This window comes from Apteryx rowi, unplaced genomic scaffold, assembly GCF_003343035.1.
Source record: "Apteryx rowi isolate R43461 unplaced genomic scaffold, aptRow1 scaffold_7, whole genome shotgun sequence".
NCBI classification, from domain to species: domain Eukaryota; kingdom Metazoa; phylum Chordata; class Aves; order Apterygiformes; family Apterygidae; genus Apteryx; species Apteryx rowi.
This window is the reverse complement of record NW_020450982.1, coordinates 1,594,951-1,614,970: the sequence shown is the minus strand read 5'-3', so window position 1 is coordinate 1,614,970 and position 20,020 is coordinate 1,594,951.

Sequence of the window (20,020 nt, the reverse complement as noted above, 5' to 3'; positions counted from 1 at the left end):
GTGCTCTTACTTCTCTGTGGGGGATAAGGAATGAAAAAGCAGTATTGCTGACACCATTATGATTTTCTGCAACAGAAGACAAGTCTGGAAGTTCCCACAGCTGCAAGACTCATTTTGTGAATGGGCAGTCAGGGAAGCAAATTCATCTGCAATGGAGTTTGCAGATCTTACCCAGGAGCTGTGGGTAACTGGTTCTTGGGGACGTTACTCACATGATTCTACAACATACATTCTTCCCTGTTCCTACAGTTATATATCTTTGGTAAAGCAAGTAAAAGAGCATTGCTCTCTCCCACTGCTTCATAATCTTAGAGGAAGAGAGATGAAGCAGAGAGCTAAGGCATTGGCATGGTCTCCGAAGACTCTGTTGGCTGAAAACAATCTGCTTTATGTGTATTGAACCAAGAAAGAAACCTATATGGACAAGGAAATTCAGTGTCACAATTCAGAGTCAAAGTTCAGAGTAAACTCTTTGTTAAATAGTAATGTTTATAATTTTTATAATCATGTTCAGTGTTAAGGAAGTTACCAGCTGAAAAATGAAGATTGAAGTGGATTAGAGGAATGGGGTTAAATAGCTAAAGCAGCTTCAGAAGTAGTCCATTCCATAATAATGTAACCCTGAAACAGATTATAGGGAAAGATCAGAATATACCTCAAGATATATTTTTTAAAAGTTAGCTTATTAAAATGTCCTGTCATGCAATCGAGTATATAGTTAGGTATAAAGTCTATATTATAAAACACTGGAAAACCATCTTTATGTAACATAGCTAAACATACATGGGGACAGGTGGGCCAAAAGAAAGTTTGAGCAGAAAATAACATAGTTTATAAAGGGAATACTTCCATTAATGATGTAAAGTGATAAGATGTCATACTTGTTTGCCTTCCTGACCATTTGAAATTTACCATCTGAAACACACGGGATGCTGTTATATACAATAATATTATTTTCACATTGAACTTTTAAACTTTTTTGTTTGTGTAGAAATTTTGAACCATTTATCCCCCATTCTAGCAGCAGGCACTACTATTGTTGGAACTGCTGCCTTTCCTTTGGGACTAGCGATATTTTACCTGTTTTATAAAAGAACGTGGGCTAAAATGTTATTTTTTTTTCCTTTAATATCTCATATAATTAAAATAAGACTTTTTAAAAAATGACAATGACAATACAGTTTTGACAATACAGATTTTTTAGAATTGCTTCTTAGAAAATCAGTTGTTTTATTTTGTTTATTCTTCAATAAGGAAATTCTAAGGAATTTCTAAATCTCAAAAAGATGAGGCAACTTATGCTGGTAAAACTGTTGTCCTTTAGTATATTTACACAAGAAATACTACAGTTTATTTTACTTTTCGTGCTCAGTAATTCCATAGTGTAAGTGCATTGTTTGGAAAAACTAAAGGGGTTCTAAACTCTTTGTGAATATCCTTAGAGATTGACTATTAAGATTATTTTTAATTTAATTATTTGTTTGTCTCTGAAAAAATAAGGCATTTGCCACTCTTTATCCTACTGAGTGTATTCTAGAAGGGACAAACTAGATTCTCCTTCTTCTTACACACCATCAACATAATTCTGTTCCACATTCCCATCAGTTACACTAGTGCAGCCTTATTAATGACACTGGAACTATTCAGATGGAAGTTTTCATCAAGAAAATTGCAGCGGCAGTCACAGGTAAGTAAAACTGGGATGAGTGACATGCAAGAGACTGTGCAAAGTCTAGTGTTATATTGAACTCAGTTTATAAAAATATCTTATTTCTCATCTTCTTGGGTAGGTGAAAATGTTATTTTGTGACCATCATATTCAATTCTTTGTTTTGCTTTTAGTAAGGAAGCTAATGAGCTGTGTGATAAAAATAACCTTATGTTTTCATAAAGGTACTTTGTCCAGAGACTTAGAACTTCCTTGAATTTTTTAATAATCTCTTTCCTGAAAGTCAACCAAGTAGCATGACACTATATAAAAATATTTAAAATAATTTTGTTGGGTTTCTGCAAGAACTGATTTCATGCTGAATTAGCATATCAACTGCAAGACCAATTTCCACAGCATCAGTGACCTTGTGTCACTATGTATTACAGAAGCTAAACAGAACTTTTCTGAAGGGCTATAAGAGTTTGAAATTATTCGGTATAAATCCAGTTATTAAACTGATGTATGTAGAATACGTGCCTCTGAAATTGTGGTGCTAATCTGTATGGCTTAAAGTCAAATTTCTGTATTTTAAATGTCATTTCTCTGCACTTGGACACTACTGGGGACATCCATGCCATCTAAATTTATGCATGTAGCTGGTGCCTGATATAAGTGGCTGATTTTTCTCTGTTCTCTTTATTATCGGTAAAGAGATAAGGTTCATCAGGCTGTAATTAAAAAAAATCTAAATTAGGCTCCGTGCTCTGAATAAGGTCATTGAGTTGTCTCTGTCCATTGACTATACAGGGAGACTGAATTTCTGACTTAGGCACCTGTATTAAAAGTCTAAAGCTAAGCCAAATGACATACCCATCCAAACTGAACGGTAACAGGTATTAGCAGAAAATGGGATGGAACAGACAGAAACCTTGTAAGGTTTGAGAAAGTCCTGGGAGGCAGAGAATCAGTGAGAAAGCATCCAGGACCCCAAGGGTAAGACTAAGGGGTACATGAAGCCCCTTGTGTCAGTGAACAGTACAGTCGATGCAGGGGATACGGGAATCGCAGGCAGTACCAGGAGTGTAGAGGAGGAGTGAAGGAAGAACAGCATTCTTGGTGTCAAGAGGAAAGGAGAGTAAGAGAATGAGGACACAACCCCTTTTCTGAGGAAAGAACGGACTCTCGTTCCTGACATCAGGAGAAGTGGAGAAAGCCACCAAATACTAGACATGGAAGTTACGCGGATCCTTCAACCAGAGCAGAATATTAAGATTGCACACAGAAAGTTTGTAGGAAGGGAGGGATAAATCCAGGCATACCCTAGTGCAAATGCAGAATGCATTTGGTCTACAGAACAACAAAGTGCACAACTCTCTAACTATCAAAAGACAAGGTAGTATGAAGATATTTAATATTTTTCAGTGATTGAAGGTTGCATAAGCCTCCATGCTCATTAGACATTAAATTTAGTTTCCTGTATTCTTGAGAAATGGGTAATTTGGATCTATGCCAGACTTGAATAGCTATAGTAGGCTATAAATATATGAAAGGAAAACAATAGACATAGGAACTGCTACTAAAGGTGTAAATTTAAACTATAATACTGCCTCCACCCAAAAAAACCCCCACCCCGTGCAGAGACCATTACAATCAGCAGAGATATGCTATAAAAGTTGTAAGTCACTGTCACAAAAGGAGTGATGCACTTCACTCGTAAGAGGGAAGCAGCACTACGTTTATTGCAGTAAGACAGCGACTTAACAAAGTTCAGTCGTGAGGAAGAACAATTTAACGAGGTTCGATTGGCAAGGTTCACTCAGTTATTTACTGCATGAAGGACAGGGTCAGATGCATGTGCAACGGAGACCCTCCCGTTGAGTCACGAGGTTCAGACTGGACCCCCTTGCTTTCTAAACTCCTTTGGAGAGGAACCTAGGTGTGGCTGGATCCAGTCTTAGTCTCAGACTTGGTCAACAGTTTATGTCTAAGGGATTATGTGCACAGTTAATCAGAGATATAACTCAGCAAAGTTTCGTGAAGTTCGCAAAAGTTCAGCATGCTATTAATCACTTACCAAGGATCTGTCGCGGGTAAGGAATCTCTCAACCTAGAGGAGCAACCTTGAGAGGTGTCACTGCTCAAGGGGAGCTTCTGCAGTGCAGCCCACTGCCGTGCAGGAGAGCTCAATGGGCTCTGGGCTGCCCCCTATTTATGGGGGGGAGATGATTGACTCATAGTCATATTTGCATACTAGACGGGCCTTAGTTAGCCCATGCTCAATTAGCCCCTACATATGTGCTGTTTACAGTGAGGTCAGGTTGAGGGGAAGAGAGCACATTGGGGTGGGGGGGAAAGGAGCACACTGTCAGTCTTGGAAAAGTGGTGATAGAAGATGGGAACTTCTAACTATGTGTATTTGACCTTTCTATGTTATTTAAGCATGAAGACTTAAAAATCAAATGCTTTATAACCCACRTATTTCCTAATTCTGTATGTAATGTTACTCAATTTCTTGTTTTCCAGAACGCCTTTTCTTTCTTGGAAGCATTATGAAAGACAGAGTTCTCAAACGAATGAGGATCTGCTAATTCTCAACACTATGAGTCAGTTTCTCAGCATTTGCATGATGAAAAACCACAGGTAAATCTTTATAGCACTGTTTAGCTGATTCAAATACGTTATCTCTACCTTTCCATAGAAATCTTGTGTCTATTAAAAATGCAAGCCATTTTTGAATTTCAGCTTTGTTCTTTTTCTGGTGGTGCTATAAGAATAGTTAAAGGCTAAATGTATAAAGTGCCATGAAGTATGACTTCAATGTAAATCAATATTTTGATTTTATCGTGCTCAAACTGTGATATTCTCAACTCCTTGAGAGTGGTATGTGGTTATTACTAAAGTAGTATGTCAAAATACATTGTGGTTTGTTAATATCACAGTATTAGTAAGAAAAGGAAACCTGTAACAAACCAACAAATGAATTCAGTATCATAAAGCACCAAATACTAATTTCTAGAGTAAAGTATATGGTAAGATATTCCAGAGCAAGGTTAAACTAAAATAGGTTTCCAAATAGAAGAGAGACTGTTACCATCTGCATTATTTTCTGGGCTTGATGCAGTCCAGCTGAAGTGAGCATTATGAATGTTCAATATCATTGATAAAAAGACCCAAGTCACATCTGTATTTATATTTTTAAATCAACTATCATTCTGATGAGACATTCAAAATACTTAGGGGCTCCCATTATGCCTTTTTGGGGCATCAGCAGTTAGGTCTTATTTCTGGAGTTACAGCTTTTGCTTTCTTTAGAAGTCCTATACAGTCAGGTTCCACTTAACATGTTGACAAGACATAAGCAAACTGTTTCAAATATTCACAGACTCACAGAATCATTGCGGCTTGAAGGGCACTCTGGAGATTGCCTAGTCCAGCCACCCCTGCTCAAAGGTTGCTCAGGACCATGTCCAGTTTGGTTTTGAATGTCTCCAAAGATGCAGACTCCACGACCTCACTGGGCAACCTGTTCCAGTGTTCAGTCACCCACACATTTTTGTTGTTGTTATGTTTAAATAGAATCTCCTGTATTTCAGTTTGTGCCCCTTGTCTCTCATCCTGTCATTGGGCACCACTGTGAAGAGTCTGGCTCCACCTTCTTTACACCCTCCCATCAGGTATTTCTACACACTGATAAGATCCCCCCCTAAACCTTCTCTTCTCCAAGCTAACCAGTTCCAGCTCTCTCAGCCTCTCCTCGTATGAGAGATGCTTCAGTCCCTTAAACATCTTAGTAACCCCTCACTAGACTTGCTCCAGTATGTCCATGTCCTTCTTGCACTGGGGAGGCCAAAACCAGACACAGCATCCAGCTTTGCTCTCACCAGTGCTGGGAATAATCACCTCTCTTGACCTGCTGGCAACATTCTTCCTAATGCTGCCCAAGATGTTGTTGGCCTTTTCCAATATACGTATTTGCAGACACAGCACAATTTTAAGGACGTGATTAGTGTTACACTTCCAGGGCCCACTATATGCCAGGGAAGTATAAGCCGTATTTTGCTGCTAATACATCTTTCATGTCAGTATCAGGGATGGCATTTATGCTCATTACATGTTTTTCCTAAACAAATGGCCTATTAAAAATACTTGTTTAGGTTTAACATACAGTGCCCTGTAAAAACATCCGTGCACTGTGTATTTATAAAGATAATATTGAAAATGTGTAAAAGTGTCTCYGTAGGAATGCAGGAATCTTGGAAAAAAGCAATTCTAAAAGATAGGAATTCTCAATTTCATCATGTTGCTAGTGCTAAAATCTAAAGATGGCAGATTAATTACAGTTGTGTTTAACTACCTCACAGATAACCCTTGTAGCAGTAATATCCAGCTCATAAACTTCTACAGTTTCAAAAAGCATTCCATACTGTTTCAGCAGCCAAAAATCCCGTTCTCCCTTATGTATTCTTTCAAACCTTCCACTTCCTCTGCAGCTGCCACAGTGCAACTGTGGACAATACATTGACAATATGCAAATTTTCTGTAGAGAAAGGTCCGTAGACCTTTCAGTGGGTCCTCAGGCAGCCTAAAGCAATGAGATGTTCTATTAGATTTGTTTGTCTTGGCAAGAAAGAGAACAACCTTGTTCTTGAAAAATCTACATTTAGTTCCTCAACTATAAACAATTTTCATCAGATCTTTCATCTGCAGTATATGTCTTTGTTTGGCAAACAATTCTCATTGTTTCTTATTCTACATGCCAAATTGTTTCTGTTCTTCATGAGCTATGATGACTTAAAGGACTGAAGTTTCATGTAGCAGAAAGAGTTTTTCCCTCTTAATTCAGTGGTACTCTTACTGCCTGGGTTGGTCCATGATTTCTTTGCATTTCTTATAGTCTGTTATTGCAGAAAACAGGAATGAATAGGTAAAGCAAAACTTCTTGCCGTTAGTGCCATACCAATGCARCAGTCAATATGCAGTCTAATTAATGACTTTTTACCTTCTGGAATAAAGTTCAAAGCAGGATGTGAAATAGTCTTTAAAAAATATGCAGAATCAAGGTCCTTTCCATTCCAATTCCTGTTAAAAAGGTCAATAAAGCTATGTCAAAAAGTCCTGGGAAGACGTCTCAACTCTTCAACTGCCATGTCCAAAAGAAAATTGAGAGGCAAGCAAGAACACCAATATATTCAGGACAATGCTGTAAATCAGACTAATGTTAAGAGAAGCAAACACCTTTCATACTACTCTCAGCTCTCACATACCCATGCTGAAGTGAGATTAAAATTTAGATGCTAGGAAGTAGAATAGCTCTTCCTAAAACAACATTAGATTGGCCCAGGTGGCCACAACCTGCACCATTTTTCCTAGACTGATCTTTCAAAGTGCCTCATAACTGCCTCTTAGTCTCAGAGATGTTGAATATCCTTCTTAGCTTTTTCCAATGCAGACCAGATGTTGTATTGTGATAATTTTCTCATGGGCCTTTTCCATTTTGACTCTCCATCAGCTAGGGATCCAAAGAGATATTACTTGAAAAACAGGAACTATAAAAGAGCCAGGAACTTATAAATTAAAACATAAACATTAATTTGTTTTCCAAGATACAGATGTCTTTTGTCAATTCAAGCCTTGATCTCACCATCAGTTAAAGGCAACGGTTGTTCTGTGGAAGCATGCACTGGAAATTAGCCAATGGATATTAACTTCTGGTTCTGATTGAACTGGGGAAAATTTGAAACAGAAACCCAGAATTAAAAGTTCTGACAGTAATGTCTGATATCATTTGAAAATTTTCATGATACTAATCAGAAAAAGTATCTTACCCTAAGGAACTGTAGTATTATTAAGCCTTTCGGAGTGCGGTCAGAAGAGTTTTAAGTTGTCTTTGGTGGTGCTAGGGGTCTTTCTTTCTGCTTAATTTCCTGATCTGTTTCTGCCCAGGGACCAAAAATCTGTCTCTGGGGAACTGAATCCTATGGTGGTGGCTGGTACTAGGGGTTACTGCAAAGTGGCACCACCACAGCTCTGGAGAAGAGGACAGGGCTGGGAGAGGTAGGGAAACAAGGTAGAGAAAGTACAGGTGCAGAGTAGTATAACAGACTGATATCACAGACATGAAAATATGAATAAATAACTGTATATTTAAAGTTACTATTCTGATAAAATATTATAACAACATCAATATTGCCCTTCAATAGGTTCTATAGCACTGTATCCTTACAGAAGTAAATTAGAAAGACAAAACACTGTCCTGTAAATAAAACATGAATTTTGGTATGAAGGAGTTTGTCTGGTGAGTTTATAAAGAGGTAGAACAAAAGCTTTCTTCACTTTTGATTAAAAGGAAGAATGCACTGGTGGTCTGTAGGGAGCCCAAATTAAAGTGGGAGCAGGGTAAAGAAACAAAAATCTTGGGGTCTATGCCAAGAAGCGCTTGTCTTTTAAAGAGGATAAATCAACCAGCTTCCATATGTGCGGTCAGATTTTGGTTCTCCTGTAAATTTCCCAGCTTCATTATTTTTCTTGCTTAGGAAGAGAGGGAAAAGTAAAGTACTCTGATATGATTAACCACCCAGTTTCCTAGGATTCTGAAGACATAACCAGTTTTGAGAATACATAAGATACTCTTCTTTTTATATATTTTGCTTGAGAATTTCCTGGAGAAGAGAAGACTGAGAGGGGATCTTATTAATGAGTACAAATATCTTAAGGGAGGGTGTCAAGAGGATGGAGCCAGACTCTTTTCAGTGGAGCCCAGCGACAGGACGCAAGGCAAYGGGCACAAACTGAAACACAGGCAGTTCCCTCTGAACACAAGAAAAAACTTCTTCGCTGTGAGGGTGACAGAGCACTGGAACAGGTTGCCCAGAGAGGTTGTGGAGTCTCCTTCTCTGGAGATTTTCAAAACCCATCTGGACACAATGCTGTGTAACGCGCTCTAGGTGACCCTGCTTGAGCAGGGGGGTTGGACTAGATGATCTCCAGAGGTCCCTTCCAACCTCAACAATTCTGTGATTCTGTGATTCTGTAATTTAAGTTAAAATCCCTTCTTGTCTTCCAGTTAATCAGTTCCAGTATGCCCTGAAGGAAGGTAATCCTTTCAATATCTGACTGTATGGCATTGAGCCATATTATAGTCCCTTTCCTCAGTCCTCGGGAGCTCTATATGGAATGTTAGTTTTACATGATATTTTCCTTACTTAATTTAAGTTCAAGACCACAGTGCAACACGGAGAGAATCCTTGCTTTTTCCAGAATGTTGGAGATACTAGAATATGGACTTGTCAGCTAAAGTATCTGTGATTTCATTGTATTTTTGTTAAATATTAAGACATTTGATCCATACTCCTGTTAAGGCTCTCTGGTGGACTTTTTACCACGTACAGGTGTAAACTTAGCAGAGGAACAACAGGCCTTTCACTCCATCCCACAGTAGCACCAGTCAGTGTGCACATGCTCCTGTCTCATGTGACGTGTCCATGCAGCCTTTAGATGAGGACTATTTCCATGTCTTGTATACACTTTCTTTGGAAAGTACAATTTACCCTCCCTCTTCTTTTCTTTCTCCATTTCTGTCCACTAACATGTTGAAAAAGAAATCTACAGCATATGACACTATTTATCCTATAACAAAAGTCTGATAAATGAGCTGGTACTTTAACTTGCCACCTATTAAGGGATACAGTTTAAATATGTTACTTCATCCAAATGCATGATTTGGAATCTTGTCAAACTAGAAGTCTGTTCAGAAGTTTTGACTGATACTTTGAAACTTCTCAGAAAGAAGTTTAAGAAAGAAGTCACTTTATTAGTCTTCCTTTTCGAGAGGGTGATAATATATAAATTAATTAATAAAGGTATCTCTAACAAATTAATAATTTGGTAAATTTTTTTTGTATGGCAGGAAGCAAGCAAACATCAAACAGAAGTGGCATTCAGATGCTTGTAACAACTCCCAAGCCACCTAGCTGCAAAAATCTACACTTGAAAACCAAATATAAAATAGAGTACTATGCCAAAATTACATACCAAAGCTGGAATTGAAATACCATTACTGAGACAAAGAAATAATAGATCACTTTCATATATTATGAACRCAAGAGCTCAGAGTTCAAGTACATATATTTAGTTTTATAGTAAAATAACACATCAAACCTTGTTTTCTAGTGGCTTAAATTTCTATAATGCCGTCGAAAATCTAACTTTTCTTTTTTATGTTAAATAACTTCATACATCAATATTATCTCTTCAAATTTTGATAGCAATAAAAATGTAATGTGCAAAGATTAAAAATAGTAGAAAGGTTAGAGGCAACCAAAGAAAACATTTACAAAAATGTGCATAATAAAATAAAGAGATAAGGACAAAGATTTACTATCTTTTTTAACACAACTGTCATGTGCATTAATTTTTTTATGAATCATTATGCCCATCTTTAAATAGTAACAATTTATTCAGTAGTCACAGCTCTTCATTCCCTTTCATGTCAATTTTATACACCTACTTAACTCTTCTGTCAGTGGAGTTACTGCAAATCTACACTTGTTTGAGTTTACAATCCCRCTCTATTTTCTTCATAAAGTCTGTTAGTGCAACAAGAGATGCGTATTACTCTGCAACTTTTAGCAATTAAGCATCTATTTATGATACACTGTAACTGAACATTTTATCATACATATTAGCTGGGGAATGTACAACAGTTTGCTCTTCAGTGTCTTGCAGTCCCAGGATGCAGCCACATTTTCAGTTTCCTCCCTTCTTACATAGGCATATACAAACAATTATAATTTCTATTGCATTCCTAATATCAGAAGCATCAGTGAATGCTTGCCCTGTTCTTACACTCCTCCCTAGACATCTGCCTTTACCAATGCTGGCAACAGAATACCAGATTAGGTAGACCTCTTGTCTGACGCAGTATATCTCCTGATATATTAGGTAATTTTCCTTGCTTGGTATGCCTTCATTTAGCTAAACGCGCCAAATATATTCCAATCAAAATTATTTGGGAGGAGACAGGTTTTCAGGCACATAAGCCCTTCTTTAGGTATCTTAAATGCCTGACAGTTGATCTGCTTTCTCTACCATAGATACTACCTGAACTTTCTAATCTTGYCTTGTCTGTGTCCTTCAAACATCAAATTCACTTAAACACTACCAAATAAATACTCTACAGGAGATTTTGGCTTTTTCTAGAGCCTTCTCCCTAGAATAAGGAAAAAAATCTGTCTTTTATATCAGGGATTATCCTTACTGTAAACTATAGAGAATTCACTTGTTGGAGGAGGGATTCTGAACAATGATTATTCCCTCCTGACATTTCCTGAATAAATTCTTGCTTTGCAAAACTCTTGTTTTCCAAAGCTCTCCTACTACAATTTTACATACTCATTTTCTTTTCCTGGGCCACAGCTTCTCTAGATTTCACAGCATACTCATATCTGTCTGTACTTCTCTTGATGAATTGTTCATGCTTCATCCTTTAAGTGCAGGGAATTATAAGTAGGTGTTCCTACTTCATATACTGTTCCCTTGAGGGGAGAACTAGCATCTGCTGTTCCCTTTCAGTCTCTTGAGAAAGGGACACCTTACACTCTTTTAGTGGCCTCGTTCCACACTCTGGAAAGTGGAAAGATTTTTATAGCACTCTGGTTCCAGCAGAATTTTCTTCCAGATAACAATTTTAGTCCTGTGTATTCCTAAAGTCTTAATATTCCCTTCCTTAAGGGGCAGACTGAGGTCAAAGCTGAGAATATGCATCTTTCTCAAAGTTTCTGCCCTGCGTCAGACAACTCATCAAAGATGCTCATCCCCTAAAATGCAGAATTCTATTTCAAGAAAGACTTTGGTTTTCTAATAGAAACAAAAGGAGCCATTCAGGAACTCCCAAACATCAACAAATATATTTTTTAATTGCAGGCATTTCTGTGAAGTTCTTTATAATCTGCTAGTAAAGTTCATTTATAGTTTTATCCATTAATTTACTAACAACAGTGACTTATTTAGATCTGTTTATGTTATGAACTAGTTGTGTTTATGAAATTCTCAGACTACTAAGGGATGAAAATCTAAGTTTTTAGTTTTGGCTCAAAAGAGAACAAACAGTTATTTTAAACTGCACTGTGAAGTGGCAGACAGTGGCAGATTTACAGGGAATTTTTAAGTGTCTCCAAAGTGAAGCTTTCATCCAGACTCCTCTTGATACAGAATAGGGAATTATTTCTGTGCTCCGTGATGTCCAGACAGGTCCAGATCAAAAAGTTTGTCTTTTTTTTAAATCAGAGATCCACCTGTAGGAATGATACCTTGTGTTCTCCCCCAACACAAAGGGGTTGATATCATGCCCTATTCACATGCCAAATTCCTCCTTACTCCCAAATTCCAAGCAAGCCAGTCTCACCAAACTTTCCCTGGATACACTATATTCACAGAAAAAAAAGTTGTTACATTTTCAATTAAAGATGCAGGATATCTTTGATTTAAAGAGCAGATTGGACTTAAGCGCATAGCTGCCTCCTGCTTATATTTTCACACAGATCTAACTTGTAAATTCAGTGAAAAGCAGGTCTTTTCTACTATCCCCACTCAAAACTCCTCCTGGGATGATTCTAAAACCTTAAAATAAAGATCATATTTTCATATCCACTATGTCTATTTCTTAAGAGGTTATGTTACTCAAAACAGTAATTCTTTCTGCATGGAGAGTAAGTCTGAAAAATGTCAACCTATGAGGTAAAAAAAAAAAAAAGGAGTTATAGATGTTTTAGAATTAGAACCGGCATTTCTGCCAAATTTCCCTAGATTTCACTACACTTTCTGGCTATTTTACTATCACCTTTATTATTATAAAATGGAAAACAATCATATAGTAGCCTATTTCCTTCAAAGTGTCAAAATGTATGCTAAACAAGCAATGCCCACTACTGTCATTCTGAAATTTGAGATTAGTTTTTATCACAGACTTGTTTTCACATTTCTTTTTACCTATCCTAATGTTCTTCCTAGCAAATATGTTGGCTTTTCCATTACATTGTGCTGAAACTAAGTATCTCTTTAAGCATGTTTCCAAAGTTTCCAGATTCAGTTTCCACGCATACTTTGCTGTTCTTTCTGTCTGAACAAATTTCTCAAAGAATGTTCTTCTGCCCTTATATGAATAACCTAGGATTTTGTCATCCAAATACTCATTTATACCATACAAATGTTACAGAAAACCAGTCTGCGAATTCAAGGCAGGATTTGGATTTGCAGTGCTTTAGCAGATTCAGACTTAAAACAGAGTTCTGGAGACAGCATCCTGTTTCTGACTCTGTTTTTCATCTCTCTGTAGTTCACTATTTCCTACTTGTGGAAACAGTCTTCAAAAAACATATGTTGATTTCTACATATGAATGATGTTTCCATATTTTCCAGCATTGTGAAGACTCTCTAGTTTATTGCAAAGATTATCAGAATATCCTTAGGTTTTCTAAGTATTTAAAATCTTAATTGTGCTAAAGTAGTCATTGATTCATCGTCCACAAGATGGGGCTTCTACAACAGAGATCTCCCTATCCAAAAGTAAAATTCAGAATCAGGAGCTACAGATGACACAGTTCGTAGAAACAACATTTTCGCCCATACCTTTACATTCTGTCGCAGGAACAGTCCTCGCAAAAGGAACCACACTTCCCATTATTCATCAGGTAAGAACGATATTCCTTCATTACATCAGAACAACAGTAAGTGATTTTACCTTGCTCTTAACCTTTGCATTGTGCTGGCGTACAACTTACCACTCAGAAGTAATATGACCATTAAAAAATGTCCAGTGTCTTCCAGATATTCTGTAAAGCAATTTACTTCTACCTGAACTTTTGTGGAATAATACACAGTTCAAAATGCCAAGAGCTATCAAGTGTATGTTGTTCTGAGACGTTTCTTAAGTCAATGCATAGTGTAATAAGCGACTTTCTAAAGCAGACTGCAACTTCACTGTTAAAATGTTCCTGTTAAGATGGTAACACCTGCAGCAAGAGTTAGAGGAAGTGGTTCCATTGGTGAACAGAGATGAAATAAAACAGGTRCCAGTGCTGAGAGAACTGCATGACAGGTTTCCTCCACATGTATGACATGAAGCAGTGAACCAAACAGAAATACAGTTTATCATGCATTAAAAAATGTAAGGCAATGATAAGCTTACTGAGAAACTTATGCTACAGAAATACTTGGACAGATTGCTTTGAAAAGATTTTTTCTACAGTACTTTTATCTCTCTCTCTTAGCCTTCTAGTAATGCTTCTATTTTCCTCAGTATTTCTATGTACCTTCCACAATTTTTCAGCTTCCTGGCCCTTTATTCTCTCAGTCCAAAAGGAATCTCCACATATCTTTGACCTTTCTAACATTTTATTCTTTAATTACAATGTTTTCTACAGAATATTGATTAAAACTTGCAAAATAAACTATTGCACATGCCAAATATATAATTTCTCTTATTCCAGCAAACTTTTCTCTTAACTTTTGGCTAAAATCTATCAAAACTACCGGCAGATGAGAAAAACGGAGAGAGAGAGAGAGTAGAGAGAATTGACGTATGGCCCACATTATATTTTGTGAACTGCAACAGACATCACATTAGACTCCATTCTACAAACACATGCTCCGCTGTATTGCAAGTGTTATAATTAAGTCCAGGAAAACTTTCCAATTGCGTGAATTTGGGTGAAAAATCTGTGAGGCACCTGTCATATTCAGGAGCACAGACCCCACTGAAGATTATGCTCTTAAAAGCAGTAGCTGCTTCTGAAAAGTCTTTTTGTAATTACAGTACCTTCATAATTACTACCCGAATATAGACAGAAGGAGAAGCATATATATATAGGTAGACATTATTTAAACTTTGGCACTGTAAACACTTGCCCTGAAAAAGCATCTTAAGTTTACTATAATCAAATTTGTTCTCATGGTAACATAGTAATTCATGGAAATACTAATGGACAACATTCAAATGTCATTACAGCTCCTGATGTTCGTATTACACATCACTTTTGTGCTGTTGAAAAAGTCATGTTGGACAGCTCAGATTCAGAGGCCAGCTTCAATATGCCAAACAGGATTTTGACTGAAAGTTCCAGATCACCTTCATTTACATCTTAGTTCAGTGAAAGCACAGAAACAGCCTGTGGCTTTTCTCCAGCTGTTTCCTCTTTCCAAGTTTCCTTAACAAAAAAAAATGCTTAGGGGAAACCTGAACTCAGACTCATCAAGCACTAATGCAAAAGGAGGATTTACAGCTCCTATTGTATTTGAATTAAGCTGTTGATCCAGAAATGATCAAGAAAAAGCTTCACCACAGGCAAGAAAAACAAGGATTATAAAACTGAAACTTCCAAACAATACTGTCTTATCTTCTTCCTCTTATTAATGAAACATTAACTGCAGTGAAATTAAATGAAGACATAGCAGAAATATTCATTTCTAAGCACAAAAATCTCAGTAATATCTGTACATCTTATTCCTAAGATTCCAATAATCTTTAGTTTTGATGAGTCGTTTCACAGGATCAACCCATAATTTGAAGAAACTCACTTAACTGAAAGAGGGAGCAAGTTTGCTGTTTTAAAAGATTAATTGTAGGTATGCACCTCAAAATAAATGACAACTATGTTGAAATATTTTTCAAAAAGAGAAATACTTACAATGACTTTTGCTGTCTTGTTTTAATTTGTGGGAAATATTTATTTAATCAATATGTGGTTGGTTCTGCTAAAAAATGGGCCTTAGGATCATCTCTCTTCTTTTGTCAGATAAATAGCTTAATAATCTTTTCCCCACATCTCAGGCAGAATATCTCAGAACCTACAGTCATGATTCCTGATGATTTGCACACTGACCACTGGAGACCTTGGGACAAAGTTTGCTCCTAGCAAATGCAGGAAATATTTCACACAGCAAAAAGTTAAGAAAGACCAATGCTTCAGTTAAATTAATTTTTTAAAAGATTGTTCAAATCATAATTTCCAGTTATTGCATGTCCACTGTGAGTTGAATGCTGGCCCAGTATTCGAGTCTCCCAAGGCCTGCCATGCAGAAATATCAGGAAGTCACAGTCCCATTTGAACAGATGAGTCATCCTGCAATAACTGTGATTCCTTAATATTTTGCTATTGGGAACTTCACAACCCATTCTACTTCCCCATATTTTTTACCTACTGCCATGTTTTCTTATTGATATTTTCGGAGGGTGTAAGGAAAAGTGAAAATTAACATAACAGTAATAGAACTGTTGTAAATCACCTGGGAGAAATTAAATAATATAAAATAGTCTGGAACCTCTGGGGGCTATCTGCATACGAACTACTGCATCTGAAACCATTCCTGAGACATTTTGCCTAACCCGCTTTTCAAAGCCTTCAGTGAATGAGATTCTCAGGTAATCATTTCCAGTGCTAATCTACTTACTTACTACTTCTGTAGTTTGAAATAATTTCCTAATGTCTGCCTTAAATCTCTTTCTCTAAGTCCGTTACCTTTTGCCCTACATGCCCTGAACATGGAGAACAATTCATTCCTTTTATCTTTGCAGAGACCTTTTATGTTTTTGAAGATGATTATCTCTTTTCCCAAAACTTTTCTTTAAGCTAACCAACCCCAATTCTTTCAGTCTCTCCTCTCAGATCATGTTTTCTAGTCTCTGATCATTCTTGAAGTCGAGATTGTGACATGTATTACATTAAGAAAAAGGAAAATTGACTACTACACAAAAATTACTGTGAAGCTGGGTGGCAGAGGAGAGAAGAGATGACTTTTGTATGAAGATTGTCTACTTTGATTAATTTTTTTTTGCCAAAATACATGTCCTTTTTCTACCTTGTGACAAACTGTGTTGATCCCCAATGTATGGAGCAGGCAGTACACTCCTTGGTGATAAAAACTTTTGGATTTGGTGAAAAAAGCTATTATGGAAGGTAACTTACTTAGGCCAGTAATGGAAAGTGTATCCTTGCCAAGATGGTGTCTTCAGGATAACTGATACATGTGATATTTGTGATACTGGGAAAATTTAAGCAGAAGTTTAGGTAATTTTTAGCAACATGAGCAAACTACTGTATCACAAAGTGCATTTAAGGCAAATATATTAGTTTCATAATCGCTTTATTGTGTCTCTTGGAAAACAATACACTTTTGTAATATATACTCAGAAATGTCTATGATTCAGCTAAAATATCAACAAAACTGAAAACAATCATGTGTAATTTGGAAGATGCTGTGTTCTTTATAACCAAATAAATTAACTCAGTCATTCCCACAATCAGATTCACATGTATAACAGAAGAATGTCATTTACTGGTATTCCCCAAGGGACATACTACATTTTTTCCAGAGGTTTTTAAAATTAGAATGCGCCTTATTTATCAATGTCACCTGGACAATCGGGGCTGTCTCTGAAACTGTGGCTTCCATGGCATGGAGGGATTTCACTCAGAAGTTAACTGGGCTTCTGTATATGAATTGAGAAAACAAATTTTTTCCAGAAGAAAGACAAGACATGAGAAGAGAGGGTAAGTGCYGGGAAGACGAGGCTGATGGAAGCAAAGGAAATGAAAAACCTTTTTCTTGCTGAGGACTGAACAGGCCTTTCAAATACTTTTGGTGAGCATGACACATTAAACATATATAAAATGATGTCCAATAATAAAACAATCATGGGTCATGTAAAATGAAGTCATCAATTTTTTTTTTAATTGCTAAATCAGGCAATTTATGATGTCAATGCAGATAAACTGTTAACAAGAAAGACTCTTCAGGTCCTCAGTGGGTTTTAGATTTTAAACTCCAAAAGAATTTTAGGGKTTTTTTTAGTAGTATAGTTCATCATCTCTGGATAGATCATACGAGCCTTAAAAATACAGTGTTATGTAACTTGTCTCCCCTCACATCAAAAACTCCAAAATAAAAACATTCCATTGTTTACATCCTTTATAAACATTTTTCATACATTTCCATTTTGTTTTTAAAAATACATTTCACTTGGAAGATGCTAGCTGCCAAATCATAACTACAAAGTGGCCAAAACAGACCTGAGAATATTATTCCTGTACACTGGCAAATTTCAGTAAAAACTTACTTGTGAGCTCCCAAGCCTTCATGGAACGAGGATCTCCTGTGGCACGAAGGGCTTTGCAAGGGGGCCTGCATTGCTCTGGTCTGTAGTCACCTCCAGCACTCTGCATGCACAAGGATCACCTCTGTGCCTATTTTCCCCAAAGCAGATCCTTCTAAGCAGTCTATGTGCTTAAAATAGTATCTACAGAAAGTAGTTACAGTGAAGCCTGCCAGATCTGTTTAATTTTCTGTCACTTAATGCTGAGACACAGTGAAAACAGTTMATGTGTTCTCTAGAGCAAGACTCCTTCCAAATGGCTATTGAGCACTAGAGACAACCAACATCTACCCTGAAAAGTTCTTCCGCTACTTTTTCATCCCCAAGYGGCAAAGCACATAGCCGGCAAAAGCAGCAGCCTCACAGTCCGTCCCAGCCACACCGCAGCATGCACGGTGCTATTACAAGGGCGACCTTCCTGTGGTCGTGAGCACACGAATTTTGACATCCTCAGTCCTGGGACCACTGTACAACTTTTGACCCTATGGCTCAAAGTTATTATTAACCGCCTACCTGAAAAAATAGGAGTAAATGGCCTAGAACAACAAGTGGCTTAAATCACCCCTACTTTGAAGAAATCAGTAATGACTGGTAACTGTTCTTTCTCTTTCCAAGCTCTCATGACTGCAGAGCCTGCCGTGTTGCAAGGCCAAATGTGAAGTGCTTCCTCTTTGGTCTCTGTGAGTCCGTCATAAAACGTAGATCTTTTCTGGCATTTGACAGTTCTCCATCTTTTAAACTGAGCCTGGAGTTACAGTATCCTGTACATGTTTATGGACAAGGTTTAACTGGGCTTAGCGCTTACTGGTTTTCCTTTTGGCGATCTGACTCAAGGTAAATAAAGGCAGTATCTACACTGTGGCACCCCAGAGTATATCCCAGCTGTGAGACCCATTTCTGTAGGCTGGTTTCCAAAGAAAGGAAACCTTGGCATGTTCGCCAGAAGGGAGATACCACCCGCTCCTGCAGGACCTCTATGCTGTATGCCTGAGAGAGCAGGATTGTAAGGTACACTGAGGCACGTGCCTGGCCTGTGGACTATGTGGAGTTATAGTGACTACACAGGCTTAACATCCACAGTAGGAATAAAACATCAAATGACTGCTGAATAAAGAAGTCTTTTTAATTGCCAGTAATCTTGTTCCCAACGTTGCCACTGCATAACTGAAAATATCTGTAACTTAGCTGGAATCTCACCGTAAGAGTCTCACAGAAGATAGCACTGACATTGCCGTAACCTTGAAATCACCCCTGGGCGAGGTGGKGGTTCACTGGCTCCTCTCTAACTATTGCTTGGCTTCCCAATTGTCCTATTAAACTAAGTCAACACACTTATACGTTAAACACCCAAATGGCGGAGTCACGTACAGCAGTCATTATTATACAGCGCTGCATTGCACACTTTCCATCACGAGTAACCCTCACAATTTGCGCACCATGTTTTTCCTCAGTTTCTTAGCCCAACTAAAAATGTGTTTGAACTCCCTAAATGCCAGTTAATGACTCTTCTATTGTACAGATTTCCTATTGAAGGTGTTTAGGTTATTCATTGATAAGCAGCAACGCAAACCTCCGTAACAGGAGTAAAAGGAAATCTTCAGGGAGAAGCTACCTGGGTAATCCGCAGAAAGTCTGCTCCCCGTTCTTCAAGCACGTAAATCCCCGCAGGACCTCGCCGTGCGTTAAAGGCTGCAGGGCCAAACGGATCAGTGCAGCTGCTGGATGCTTGGAGCTGAGATGGAAACTACAGCGCAAACTGGGATCGAAGCAGATCAGCAGAGAATGCTAGGAAATTTAAAAAAATGGYCATGCTACACTGTATTACAGACACTCTGCTTTCTAAATATTCTCATCTGCACCAAACTTGCTTAACTTCAAAAAAATGTTGCAACAAAAGTGGATTTAAAAACGTATTTCGAGGTCTGAATTTGAAAGCCAGTGAGCGATTCTGAAGAACTATCCCAGATGACAAAGCTGGAGAGAACACCAAATGGAAGAAAAACGGATGGAAATGCTTTTCCCTCTGTGCTGGTCTTTACACACACATTAGTGTATTAACGCAGTGAAAGCTGCGGGCATTTACTTTGTTGAAATTTGCATTTAGCATCAGAAAGTGATTAAAACGGGTTTTTACAAAGAAAAACTACAGGAGCTAAGTGCATGGTTTATCTTAGCCTGCGCTCACGTGCAAAGGGCGCGAAGGGCCGCGCTCGCCAGCGCCC